This window comes from Cherax quadricarinatus, chromosome 1, assembly GCF_038502225.1.
Source record: "Cherax quadricarinatus isolate ZL_2023a chromosome 1, ASM3850222v1, whole genome shotgun sequence".
Taxonomy (NCBI): Eukaryota; Metazoa; Arthropoda; class Malacostraca; order Decapoda; family Parastacidae; genus Cherax; species Cherax quadricarinatus.
This window is the reverse complement of record NC_091292.1, coordinates 78,151,931-78,166,685: the sequence shown is the minus strand read 5'-3', so window position 1 is coordinate 78,166,685 and position 14,755 is coordinate 78,151,931. Positions and strand designations below refer to the sequence as shown.

General features: G+C 45.6%; 1 protein-coding gene across 2 annotated transcripts in view; it reads right to left on the bottom strand.

The window, feature by feature from the left end:
- LOC138852415 (uncharacterized) overlaps nucleotides 1-14,755 on the bottom strand; it is a 738,964-nt gene that overhangs the window by 130,950 nt on the left and 593,259 nt on the right. Inside the window, exon 1 of one of the 2 annotated variants that reach the window (XM_070083006.1) lies at nucleotides 8,766-8,907. The exons of the other annotated variant lie outside the window; for it this stretch is intronic. The gene's annotated coding sequence lies outside the window, so the exon portion shown is untranslated. Of the gene's footprint in view, nucleotides 1-8,765; nucleotides 8,908-14,755 lie in introns of those variants that run through there. 2 annotated transcript variants of the gene reach the window in all.

Here is a 14,755-nt window from a genome sequence, read left to right as displayed (position 1 = left end):
AGGACAAGTAACTATCCCACCCTATCCTCTTTACAAAATAGATAAATGTCCTATCATCTTCTGAGGATAGGTAACTACCGTACAGTCTAAAGATACGTAACTACTGCCACACTCTAAAGATAAGTAACTATTCCATTATCTATACACTGATAGTGACACCGCCCACTCACTGCTTTGATCTCACTAGACCACTCACTGCTGACTAGCTTTCGGTCGATAGGTCCAGGACCACTATCGAGTTAGGAGTGATGGTCTGAGGAAAGACCGAAACGTCGAAAGCTTCATCTCTTAATTGTGGGTCAGTTGTAAATTGTTGCTGCCAAGGTACTGTGAATTGTTGCAGCCACGATATTGCAGGTTAGCTGTGAATTGTGGCTGCAACTGCATTGTGGGGGGTTAGGTGTGAACTGTACCCGGCACGGTATTGAGTCGTGAACTGTTTGAGGCACTGTGCTGTGTCTCATTGTTAGTGGCAGCTCTAGTATACCGGCCACTGTACAAAGAGGGATGAACCAAGCACCGGGATCGAACTGGTCACCCCATGACCCAGCAGCAAATAGGTTACTACACAACCACACACTGACGCAATGCTAAAAAACACAAAAAAAGTGAAAACCAGTGACTCAGTAAAAACCAGACCCCTCACAGTAAAAACCAGACCCCTCACAGTAAACACCAGACCCCTCACAGTAAAAACCAGACCCCTCACAGTAAAAACCGGATCCCCCACAGTAAAAACCAGACCCCTCACAGTAAAAACCAGATCCCACACAGTAAAAACCAGACCCCTCACAGTAAAAACCGGATCCGCCACAGTAAAAACCAGACCCCTCACAGTAAAAACCAGACCCCCCCCACAGTAAAAACCAGACCCCTCACAGTAAAAACCAGACCCCTCACAGTAAAAACCAGACCCCTCACAGTAAAAACCAGACCCCTCACAGTAAAAACCAGACCCCTCACAGTAAAAACCGGATCCCCCACAGTAAAAACCAGACCCCCCACAGTAAAAACCAGACCCCTCACAGTAAAAACCAGACCCCTCACAGAAAAAACCAGACCCCTCACAGTAAAAACCAGACCCCTCACAGTAAAAACCGGATCCCTCACAGTAAAAACCGGATCCCTCACAGTAAAAACCGGATCCCTCACAGTAAAAACCGGATCCCTCACAGTAAAAACCAGACCCCCCACAGTAAAAACCAGACCCCCAACAGTAAAAACCAGAGCCCTCACAGTAAAAACCAGACCCCTCACAGTAAAAACCAGACCCCTCACAGTAAAAACCGGATCCCTCACAGTAAAAACCGGATCCCTCACAGTAAAAACCGGATCCCTCACAGTAAAAACCGGATCCCTCACAGTAAAAACCGGATCCCCCATAGTAAAAACCAGACTCCCCAGAGTAAAAAATTTCGTTCCTAAATTAGCAATGCGTCATCCAATTTTTTTTCCTAATTTTCATAACTGACACAGACGATAATAATTTATGGAACTATCATTCCCAGCGTCATTTACTGTATCATTCCCAGCGTCATTTACTGTATCATTCCCAGCGTCATTTACTGTATCATTCCCAGCGTCATTTACTGTATCATTCCCAGCGTCATTTACTGTATCATTCCCAGCGTCATTTACTGTCATTCCCAGCGTCATTTACTGTCATTCCCAGCGTCATTTACTGTCATTCCCAGCGTCATTTACTGTATCATTCCCAGCGTCATTTACTGTATCATTCCCAGCGTCATTTACTGTATCATTCCCAGCGTCATTTACTGTATCATTCCCAGCGTCATTTACTGTATCATTCCCAGCGTCATTTACTGTATCATTCCCAGCGTCATTTACTGTATCATTCCCAGCGTCATTTACTGTATCATTCCCAGCGTCATTTACTGTATCATTCCCAGCGTCAATTACTGTATCATTCCCAGCGTCAATTACTGTATCATTCCCAGCGTCAATTACTGTATCACTCCCAGCGTCATTTACTGTATCACTCCCAGCGTCATTTACTGTATCATTCCCAGCGTCAATTACTGTATCATTCCCAGCGTCAATTACTGTATCATTCCCAGCGTCAATTACTGTATCATTCCCAGCGTCAATTACTGTATCATTCCCAGCGTCATTTACTGTATCATTCCCAGCGTCAATTACTGTATCATTCCCAGCGTCATTTACTGTATCATTCCCAGCGTCATTTACTGTATCATTCATTGATACCATTCAAAATTATAATCATTGGGAGTGCTAAACCCGTAGGATATTACAGTGCCTGTCGGGGCAATGGAAGGCATTCAGGCTTAATTCAGGGAACAGCAGCACAGATCAAATTCCCTAGATCAAGAGCCTTTCATCAGCGTCAAGGAACCTCCCTTGAGGGGTATTATCAGTGTCATTCACTATCATTCACTGTTATTCACTATCATTCACAGTGTCATTCACTATCATTCACAGTGTCATTCACTATCATTCACTGTTATTCACTATCATTCACAGTGTCATTCACTATCATTCACTGTTATTCACTATCATTCACAGTGTCATTCACTATCATTCAGTGCCATTCACTGTATCATTCAGTGTCATTCACTATCATTCACAGCGTCATTCACTATCATTCACAGCGTCATTCACTATCATTCACGGTGTCATTCACTATCATTCACGGTGTCATTCACTATCATTCACGGTGTCATTCACTATCATTCACAGTGTCATTATCATTCGCAGTGTCACTTACCGTATCATTCACTATCATTCACTATCATTCACAGTGTCATTCACTATCATTCGCAGTGTCATTTACCGTATCATTCGCAGTGTCATTTACCGTATCATTCGCACTGTTATTTACTGTATTGTTCACAATGTCATTTACCGTATCATTCGCAGTATCATTCACTATCATTCAGTGTTATTTACTGCATCATTCGCAGTGTCATTCACTGTAACATTCACAGCGTCATTCACTATCATTCACAGTGCAATTTAACGTATCATTCGCAGTGTCATTCACTGTATTGTTTAAAGTATGATTCGCTGCAAATAAATATTATGAAAACGGTATCCATCCAGGTCACAGCAACTCTCCAAAGCCGACCTGAACCCAGGTCACAGCAACTCTCCAAGCCCACCTGAACCCAGGTCACAGCAACTCTCCAAGCCGACCTGAACCCAGGTCACAGCAACTCTCCAAGCCCACCTGAACCCAGGTCACAGCAACTCTCCAAGCCGACCTGAACCCAGGTCACAGCAACTCTCCAAGCCCACCTGAAAGGTACAGCAACTCTCCAATGAACCCAGGTCACAGCAACTCTCCAAGCCCACCTGAACCCAGGTCACAGCAACTCTCCAAGCCGACCTGAACCCAGGTCACAGCAACTCTCCAAGCCCACCTGAACCCAGGTCACAGCAACTCTCCAAGCCCACCTGAACCCAGGTCACAGCAACTCTCCAAGCCGACCTGAACCCAGGTCACAGCAACTCTCCAAGCCGACCTGAACCCAGGTCACAGCAACTCTCCAAGCCGACCTGAACCCAGATCACAGCAACTCTCCAAGCCGACCTGAACCCAGATCACAGCAACTCTCCAAGCCGACCTGAACCCAGGCCACAGCAACTCTCCAAGCCGACCTGAACCCAGGTCACAGCAACTCTCCAAGCCCACCTGAACCCAGGTCACAGCAACTCTCCAAGCCCACCTGAACCCAGGTCACAGCAACTCTCCAAGCCCACCTGAACCCAGGTCACAGCAACTCTCCAAGCCCACCTGAACCCAGGTCACAGCAACTCTCCAAGCCCACCTGAACCCAGGCCACAGCAACTCTCCAAGCCGACCTGAACCCAGGTCACAGCAACTCTCCCAGCCGACCTGAACCCAGGTCACAGCAACTCTCCAAGCCGACCTGAACCCAGGTCACAGCAACTCTCCAAGCCGACCTGAACCCAGGCCACAGCAACTCTCCAAGCCGACCTGAACCCAGGCCACAGCAACTCTCCAAGCCGACCTGAACCCAGGCCACAGCAACTCTCCAAGCCGACCTGAACCCAGGCCACAGCAACTCTCCAAGCCGACCTGAACCCAGGCCACAGCAACTCTCCAAGCCGACCTGAACCCAGGCCACAGCAACTCTCCAAGCCGACCTGAACCAAGGTCACAGCAACTCTCCAAGCCGACCTGAACCAAGGTCACAGCAACTCTCCAAGCCGACCTGAACCAAGGTCACAGCAACTCTCCAAGCCGACCTGAACCAAGGTCACAGCAACTCTCCAAGCCGACCTGAACAACAGGAAGCGAATAAAAGACAACCAAACCTTCCGATGTAAGGGAAGTGAAAAGTAGCGAAGTTAATAGTAACAATGGTGGTGAAGCCTTCAACACAGGGCTGCCAAGCCACTGATAGTAACAATGGTGGTGAAGCCTTCAACACAGGGCTGCCAAGCCACTGATAGTAACAATGATGGTGAAGCCTTCAATACGCAGGGCTGCCAAGCCACTGATAGTAACAATGATGGTGAAGCCTTCAATACGCAGGGCTGCCAAGCCACTGATAGTAACAATGATGGTGAAGCCTTCAACACAGGGCTGCCAAGCCACTGATAGTAACAATGATGGTGAAGCCTTCAACACAGGGCTGCCAAGCCACTGATAGTAACAATGATGGTGAAGCCTTCAACACAGGGCTGCCAAGCCACTGATAGTAACAATGATGGTGAAGCCTTCAATACGCAGGGCTGCCAAGCCACTGATAGTAACAATGATGGTGAAGCCTTCAATACGCAGGGCTGCCAAGCCACTGATAGTAACAATGATGGTGAAGCCTTCAACACAGGGCTGCAAAGCCACTGATAGTAACAATGATGGTGAAGCCTTCAACACAGGGCTGCCAAGCCACTGATAGTAACAATGATGGTGAAGCCTTCAACACAGGGCTGCCAAGCCACTGATAGTAACAATGATGGTGAAGCCTTCAACACAGGGCTGCCAAGCCACTGATAGTAACAATGATGGTGAAGCCTTCAATACGCAGGGCTGCCAAGCCACTGATAGTAACAATGATGGTGAAGCCTTCAATACGCAGGGCTGCCAAGCCACTGATAGTAACAATGATGGTGAAGCCTTCAACACAGGGCTGCCAAGCCACTGATAGTAACAATGATGGTGAAGCCTTCAATACGCAGGGCTGCCAAGCCACTGATAGTAACAATGATGGTGAAGCCTTCAACACAGGGCTGCCAAGCCACTGATAGTAACAATGATGGTGAAGCCTTCAACACAGGGCTGCCAAGCCACTGATAGTAACAATGATGGTGAAGCCTTCAACACAGGGCTGCCAAGCCACTGATAGTAACAATGATGGTGAAGCCTTCAATACGCAGGGCTGCCAAGCCACTGATAGTAACAATGATGGTGAAGCCTTCAACACAGGGCTGCCAAGCCACTGATAGTAACAATGATGGTGAAGCCTTCAACACAGGGCTGCCAAGCCACTGATAGTAACAATGATGGTGAAGCCTTCAACACAGGGCTGCCAAGCCACTGATAGTAACAATGATGGTGAAGCCTTCAATACGCAGGGCTGCCAAGCCACTGATAGTAACAATGATGGTGAAGCCTTCAACACAGGGCTGCCAAGCCACTGATAGTAACAATGATGGTGAAGCCTTCAACACAGGGCTGCCAAGCCACTGATAGTAACAATGATGGTGAAGCCTTCAACACAGGGCTGCCAAGCCACTGATAGTAACATTGATGATGAAGTCAACACAGGGCTGCCAAGACACTGAAAGTAACAATGATGGTGAAGCCTTCAACACGCAGGGCTGCCAAGCCACTGATAGTAGCATTGATGGTGAAGCCATCAACACACATTGCTGCCAAGCCACTGATAGTAACATTGATGGTGAAGTCTTCAACACACAGGGCTGCCAAGCCACTGATAGTAACATTGATGGTGAAGTCTTCAACACACAGGGCTGCCAAGCCACTGATAGTAACATTGATGGTGAAGTCTTCAACACACAGGGCTGCCAAGCCACTGATAGTAACATTGATGGTGAAGTCTTCAACACACAGGGCTGCCAAGCCACTGATAGTAACATTGATGGTGAAGTCTTCAACACACAGGGCTGCCAAGCCACTGATAGTAACATTGATGGTGAAGTCTTCAACACAGGGCTGCCAAGCCACTGATAGTAACAATGATGGTGAAGCCTTCAACACGCAGGGCTGCCAAGCCACTGATAGTAGCATTGATGGTGAAGCCATCAACACACAGGGCTGCCAAACCACTGATAGTAACAATGATGGTGAAGCCTTCAACACACATTGCTGCCAAACCACTGATAGTAACATTGATGGTGAAGTCTTCAACACAGGGCTGCCAAGCCACTGATAGTAACATTGATGGTGAAGTCTTCAACACAGGGCTGCCAAGCCACTGATAGTAACATTGATGGTGAAGTCTTCAACACAGGGCTGCCGAGCCACTGATAGTAACAATGATGGTGAAGCCATCAACACACAGGGCTGCCAAGCCACTGATAGTAACAATGATGGTGAAGCCTTCAATACACAGGGCTGCCAAGCCACTGATAGTAACACTGATGGTGAAGTCTTCAACACACAGGGCTGCCAAGCCACTGATAGCAACAATGATGGTGAAGCCTTCAACACACAGGGCTGCCAAGCCACTGATAGCAACATTGATGGTGAAGTCTTCAACACAGGGCTGCCAAGCCACTGATAGCAACAATGATGGTGAAGCCTTCAACACACAGGGTTGCCAAGCCACTGATAGTAATAATGGTGAAGCCTTCAACACACAGGGTTGCCGAGTAGCTGATGTTAAACACTGGTACTCTCTCTGGAGTCTAGACTAAGACACTCTAGACAGGCGAAATTGAAGCTCTGGAGAATGCCCACACAACTTTCACTGCCTAAATTCGAATACCTAAATTACTGTGATCGCCAAAAAATACATCAAATCGTACTACCTAAGGAAATGGTTCCAAATCTATACACTGATATAACTCCTTGCCAGTATGGAAGACATGATAACCATACAAGATAACACCAAGAAAAGACATGCATACATCAATAACACTAAGATAACTCGATAAGCATAAAGGGTCCCCGACCCTCCCATCATAGACGAGGGACTGACCGAGAGATGCTAAACTGTCTTCAAGAAGAAACTTGACAAACTGTTGACAAGCCCGGGCTGTGTTGCTTACGTTGGACTGCGTGGCGCCAGCACCAGCAGCCTGACCTATCAAGATGGCAGCGGAGATGCCTGGTTCAGGAGTGAAGGCGATGGTCTCCTGAACGTTCCTCGTGCTAGCTTCTGCACTGTGTGCAACTGTTAATCAACTCGTTCATGTACCAGCAAGGGCAGGATGGTTCCATTTCAAGAGCCCTCCAAGGATCCTTCAAGGGCACTACAAGAGCCCTCCAAGGGTCCTTCAAGGGCACTACAAGAGCCCTCCAAGGGTCCTTCAAGGGCACTACAAGAGCCCTCCAAGGGTCCTTCAAGGGCACTACAAGAGCCCTCCAAGGGTCCTTCAAGGGCACTACAAGAGCCCTCCAAGGGTCCTTCAAGGGCACTACAAGAGCCCTCCAAGGGTCCTTCAAGGGCACTACAAGAGCCCTCCAAGGGTCCTTCAAGGGCACTACAAGAGCCCTCCAAGGGTCCTTCAAGGGCACTACAAGAGCCCTCCAAGGGTCCTTCAAGGGCACTACAAGAGCCCTCCAAGGGTCCTTCAAGGGCACTACAAGAGCCCTCCAAGGGTCCTTCAAGGGCACTACAAGAGCCCTCCAAGGGTCCTTCAAGGGCACTACAAGAGCCCTCCAAGGGTCCTTCAAGGGCACTACAAGAGCCCTCCAAGGGTCCTTCAAGGGCACTACAAGAGCCCTCCAAGGGTCCTTCAAGGGCACTACAAGAGCCCTCCAAGGGTCCTTCAAGGGCACTACAAGAGCCCTCCAAGGGTCCTTCAAGGGCACTACAAGAGCCCTCCAAGGGTCCTTCAAGGGCACTACAAGAGCCCTCCAAGGGTCCTTCAAGGGCACTACAAGAGCCCTCCAAGGGTCCTTCAAGGGCACTACAAGAGCCCTCCAAGGGTCCTTCAAGGGCACTACAAGAGCCCTCCAAGGGTCCTTCAAGGGCACTACAAGAGCCCTCCAAGGGTCCTTCAAGGGCACTACAAGAGCCCTCCAAGGGTCCTAAAAGAGCCCTCCAAGGGTCCTAAAAGAGCCCTACAAGGGTCCTAAAAGAGCCCTACAAGGGTCCTAAAAGAGCCCTACAAGGGTCCTAAAAGAGCCCTACAAGGGTCCTAAAAGAGCCCTACTAGGGTCCTAAAAGAGCCCTACTAGGGTCCTAAAAGAGCCCTACAAGGGTCCTAAAAGAGCCCTACAAGAATCCTAAAAGAGCCCTCCAAGAGTCCTAAAAGAGCCCTCCAAGAGTCCTAAAAGAGCCCTCCAAGAGTCCTAAAAGAGCCCTCCAAGAGCTCCCCAAAAGTCGCCAAGACCTCTTTAAGAGCCCTTCAAGGGTACCTGACTTCAAGGCAACATTCAATTTGCATTGTTACTAAAAGTCCTGTGTTACTACCATAACTGACACTACCATCGCCGACGAACAGCTGATGGCATCATCCATGGCCCTATCACACACAATATTTACTGTCCATAAATCACTGTCATGTCTGTAAATCACTGTCAAACTGTTATGGTAAAAACTGATGTCAATGCGGTAGTGGTGTACCTTAATTCGTAGGGGTTTGGCGCTGGCGGTGTTGCGTGTGGTAGATCCAGAGAGTTCAGAGTGAGCAAGAAGTCAGCAGGTGAGAGACACACGCGTGTACACCCTCACACTGTCAGTCCACTACTGACACTCCTCTCCAGTGTCTTGCCTGAGGCAGTCCCGGCCCCTTGCCTGACGTCACGCGCGGTCTGACGTCATCAAACTGCCTGACCTGAAATCGCTTGTTCTGATACCACTCTTGACGTAACTTCCCTGGTGTAAATATAAAGAATAAAAAGGCACAATACCATGACTGGAGCGATACACAAATAACCCGCACATAGAGAGAAGCTTATGACAATGTTTCCGACCGTCTTGGACCATTTACAATGTCACAGTGTGAGTTTGTAAATATATATATATATATATATATATATATATATATATATATATATATATATATATATATATATATATATATATATATATATCAATAACAACACTGCGACTAGCCAAGGACTCGAACCCTTGCTACTTTGGCCTGCCTCATGGATATATATATATATATATATATATATATATATATATATATATATATATATATATATATATATATATATATGTATATATATATATAATATATACGTCGTGCCGAACAGGTAAAACTGGTCAATAAGCAAGAACTCATTTAAAATTAAGTCCTTTCTAAAATTTTCTCTTACACGCTTAAATATATATTTTTTCATTTATGTTAATGTAAAAATTAATAATTTCGTACCAAAAGAACCTTAGAAAACTTACCTAACCTTATTATAAGAAGCGCAATTTAATTTAGCATAATCCAATTATATTTTAGATAAGTTTACGATAATTTAATAAACAAACACAATGAAATATTTTTTCGTTAGGTTCAGAATGATTTTTGCGAAATTATCACATGCACAAATTTTCGCCTGCATTATTCGGCACGACACACACACACACACACACACACACACACACACACACACACACACACACACACACACACACACACACACACACACACACACACACACACACAGTTTTAAGACGAGGTTTGATAAAGCTCATGGAGCGGGGAGAGAGAGGGCCTAGTAGCAACCGGTGAAGAGGCGGGGCCAGGAGCTAGGACTCGACCCCTGCAACCACAAATAGGTGAGTACATATATATATATATATATATATATATATATATATATATATATATATATATATATATATATATATATATATCTCAATGCACCACGCAGAAACAAGCAGGTATATACAGAGAAAGATCGCAGTCACCAGGACTCGATACTGCTACTAAGATAGACAAGATTCCCAGGCAGCGCTCTTATCCACTCGGCCACAAATGCCACATAAGCTGGGCAGCCTGGTTCACAAGCCATGTTTCTTTCCCAGCCCGGGCACGTCAGTCAGCCTCAAGCATGGATAGCTTGAATCCATGCTTGAGGCTCACCAACCTGCACGGGCTGGGAAAGAAATATGGCTTGTGAACCAGGCTGCCCAGCTTATTTTGTGGCATTTGTGGCCGAGTGGATAAGAGCGCTGCCTGGGAATCTTGTCATTCTCAGTAGCAATATCGAGTCCTGCTGACTGCAATCTTTTTCTGTATATATATATATATATATATATATATATATATATATATATATATATATATATATATATATATATATATATATATATATATATATACAGTATACCTGAAGAATGTTTCTGGGGTCAGCGCCCCTGCAGTTTGGTCTCAAATCAGTCCTAGTGGATCAGGTTCTGATCAACCAGGCAGTTACTCCTGGCCACACAAGTACAACATACGAGCCACAGACTGCTGGTCAGAAACAGATTTGAGGAATTTATCCAGTTCCCTCTTGAAGACAGCCGGAGGTTTATATTTCCCCTTAAGGAGTTATTTCAGTGTTCAGGTTTGGGACCAATCCCTCTAGGCTTTTCCAGTTGTCAATTATTATGTATCTTTCTCGTCTACGTTCCAAGAAATGCAGATGAAGGGACTTTAAGTGTTTCCAGTAAATAAGACGCCTGATTAAACGTATACGAGCAGTGAAACTTCTCTATACGTCTTCCAGCTCAGCAGTCTTGTCTGCCTTGAAAGTGGCAGCATACAGCCGTGTTCCAGCCTGGAGACAAGGAACTTACAGAGTATCACTGGCTTAGCATCTCTTTTGAAAACTTTAGTTATCCATCCTAACATTCTTGTTGTAGCAATGACAACATTATTGTGCAGACAGCCTGTACTGTCTGCATAGACAGCCTATGCCGTCTGCCAGCTGAGTTCATATTTCGCGCATGCTCGTGCTGCCACCTATAAGCCTCTCAGTGGGCATGCCACTTGAAATGGCATCACCCTACCTCTCTCTCACTCGGCGCCAATCCTTCACACAGTCAGCAAGGCCTACTCCTCTCTCCCTCGCAGGCATGGCCCCTCCGGGCCATTGGCACAAACACACTGCCTGTGTACCCAGATATCGCAAATAAAGTAAGAAGCCTCCGAAGCCTTATCATTGAACCCCGCCTGCAACAAAGTGACACAATAACCATTTTCGTAAATAATTGTAACCTTTGCAAGTTCTTCTGACATCATTACTTCTGAGTCTCGCACTTGAGACTTTCACTCTACTGAATGATACGAGTTTGTCCTGCACTCTGTTAGTTTTTATTTCCTGCTGACTTGCTCTGTTCTCCCTACGTCCTCCCTTATTTCGCTTCTCATAACTTGAAGACAGGTAAGAAATAAAATACAGAAATACTAGTACTGCTTTTCACGTTGTTGTTGCCATAATTCAAGATGGTTCTTATCATTGCAGACTTGATTATCGTCTTGCAGTTGCAGTTTGTTTGATGTATTCATTAAGCTGCGTCTCATGCACTTGTCACTGGCTATCTTCTCTCTCAATTCTTTCTCTTATCTCTTTGATTATCTTCCCCTGTTGTCTATCATGTTATTTACTCTCTCCTCGGCTTATCGCATTCTCTATTTATTCTATTCTCAACCTTATCTATCTCACTCTTTGTTTTCTCGTCTTATGTCTATCAAGCTCTGAATTTATACTTTCAAACTGTGTCACTTAATCACTATTTACTCTCTCCAAAAGCTGTTTGTTATGCTCTCAAGATGTCATGCTCTCTATTTATGCTCTCAAACTGTCTGTCATGCTCTCTATTCTCTCAAGCTGTCATGCTCTCTACTTATGCTCTCAAGCTGTCTGTCATGCTCTCTATTCTCTCAAGCTGTCATGCTCTCTACTTATGCTCTCAACCTGTCTGTCATGCTCTCTACTTATGCTCTCAACCTGTCTGTCATGCTCTCTACTAATGCTCTCTACTTATGCTCTCAAGCTGTCTGCCGTGCTCTCTATTCTCTCAAGCTGTCTGTCATGCTCTCTATTCTCTCAAGCTGTCATGCTCTCTACTTATGCTCTCAACCTGTCTGTCATGCTCTCTACTAATGCTCTCAAGCTGTCTGTCATGCTCTCTACTTATGCTCTCAAGCTGTCTGCCGTGCTCTCTATTCTCTCAAGCTGTCTGTCATGCTCTCTATTCTCTCAAGCTGTCTGTCATGCTCTCTATTCTCTCAAGCTGTCTGTCATGCTCTCTATTCTCTCAAGCTGTCATGCTCTCTACTTATGCTCTCAAGCTATGCCATGCTCTCTACTTATGCTCTCAAGCTGTCTGTCATGCTCTCTATTCTCTCAAGCTGTCATGCTCTCTACTTTTGCTCTCAAGCTGTCATGATATTTATTCACTCAATCTGTCATACTCTCAAGCTCTCTGTCATGCTCTCTACTCTCTCAAGGTGTCTGTCATACTCTCTGTTTACTCTCTGCTCAAGCTCTCATCTCTCTATTTACTCTCTAAAACCGTCTATCATATTTTCTCTTTATTCTCTCTCTTTTCTCTCTTCGTGCTAATCTTTTTCATTGCTCGTAGTCTATCGGTCGTGCCACACATCCAATGTATCACTCATCGGAGCCACCCTAGGTGGGCAAATTTTAGTTAAGTGTTGAGAAAAGACTTTGCAAAAGCCTTCGACAAGTGTGACCATGGTGTAATAGCGCACAAAATGCGTGATAAAGGAATAACAGGAAAAGTTGGTAGATAGATCTACAAGTTCCTAACAAATAGAACACAAAGAGAATAGTAAACAGAGTAAAGTCTGAGGCGGCTACTGTGAAAAGTTCTGTTCCACAAGGCACAGTACTTACTCCCATCCTGTTCCTCATCTTCATTTCTGACATAGACAGTGATGTAAGCCACAGCACCGTGTCTTCCTTTGCACATGACATCCTAATTTGCATGACAGTGTCCTCCATCGAAGACACCGCAAGACTCCAGGCGGACATCAACCAAATCTTTAAATGGGACGCAGAAAACAATATGAAGTTCAATGAAGAGAAATTTCAATTACTCAGATATGGGACACGTGAGGAAATTAAAACTACATCAGAGTATAAAACAAATTGCAACCACACAATAGAGCGAAAAACTAATGTAAAGGACCTGGGAGTGATCAAGTCAGAGGATCTCACTTTTAAACACCACAACATCGTAACAATGGCATCTGCTAGAAAAAATGACAGGATGGATAATGAGAACCTTCAAAACTAGGGATGCCAAGCCCATGGTGACACTCTTCAGGTCGCTTGTTCTATCTAGGTTGGAATATTGCTGCACATTAACAGCACCTTTCAAGGCAGGTGAAATTGCTGACCTAGAAAATGTAGAGAACCTTCACGGCGCGCATAAATACGATAAAACACCTAAATTACTGGGAACGGTTGAAATTCCTCGACTTGTATTCCCTGGAACGCAGGCGGGAGAGATATATGATTATATACACTTTGAAAATCTTAGAGGGATTAGTACCAAACTTGCACACGAAAATCACTTCCTATGAAAACAAAAGACTCGGCAGACGATGCAACATTTCCCCATTGAAAAGCAGGGGCGCCACTAGCACGATAAGAGACAACACAATAAGTGTCAGGGGCCCAAGACTGTTCAACTTCTTACCAGCATACATAAGGGGGATTACCAATAGACTCCTGGCTGTCTTCAAGAAAGCTTTGGACAGGTACCTAAAGTCAAAATGTGATCAGCCGGGCTGTGGTTCGTACGTCGGATTACGTGCGGCCAACAGTAATAGCCTGGTTGATCAGGCCCATGAGGCCTGGTCACAGACTGGGCCGCGTGGGCGTTGACCCCCTGAAACCCTCTCCAGGTATGTACGGTGCTATCACGTGACAGCTGCGTCACAGTTATGGACTACCGAATGCACCAATATTGGCCAAATTGAAAGCCATAAAACAAATTTAATCTAACGTGAAATTAGTTAAAAGTCACTGAGTACATTTTAACTCTGAACGCCTGAGTTCAGTATCAATCCTGGAGATGTTTTACTGACTTGTAGATGCCGTAGAACCGTTACTATTACCAAGCTGGTCTGGTCACGGACCGGACCACGGGGGCGCTGACCCCCGGAACACCCTGCAGGTAAGATTATAATTCAGCAGATATGAAATTTAAGTGAAGATGTTTGAACTGGAATTGTGGTTCATAACAAGACTTGCAAAGATCTTGGGACATTTATAGTTGCAATTAGTTCATTTTGCAATAATCGCGAACAAGCCATACAAGATGCAAAATAACTCCAAGGGGAGCTGAATGTTAGCTCTAAACCTTTCGTGTTGCAATCAACACATCAGGAGCTTGCAATGTTGCAGAAATAGAGTAGGAAATCCAGGAAGGTTTGTTCATGTGAATGGCTCGCCATTCACATAGCGAGCCATGTCATGAGGGACCCATCCTACACGCTTCATCCTCAGTCATGACCACTACTGACTACCATCACTTATACCACCAGTTAACCACTCATACCACTCACACCACAACTCACACTTTGTATCTTTACGTTCCATCATTCCTCTTCTTCTTACCTCGACTTCTCCCTCTGTGTTTCTCTTGCTACT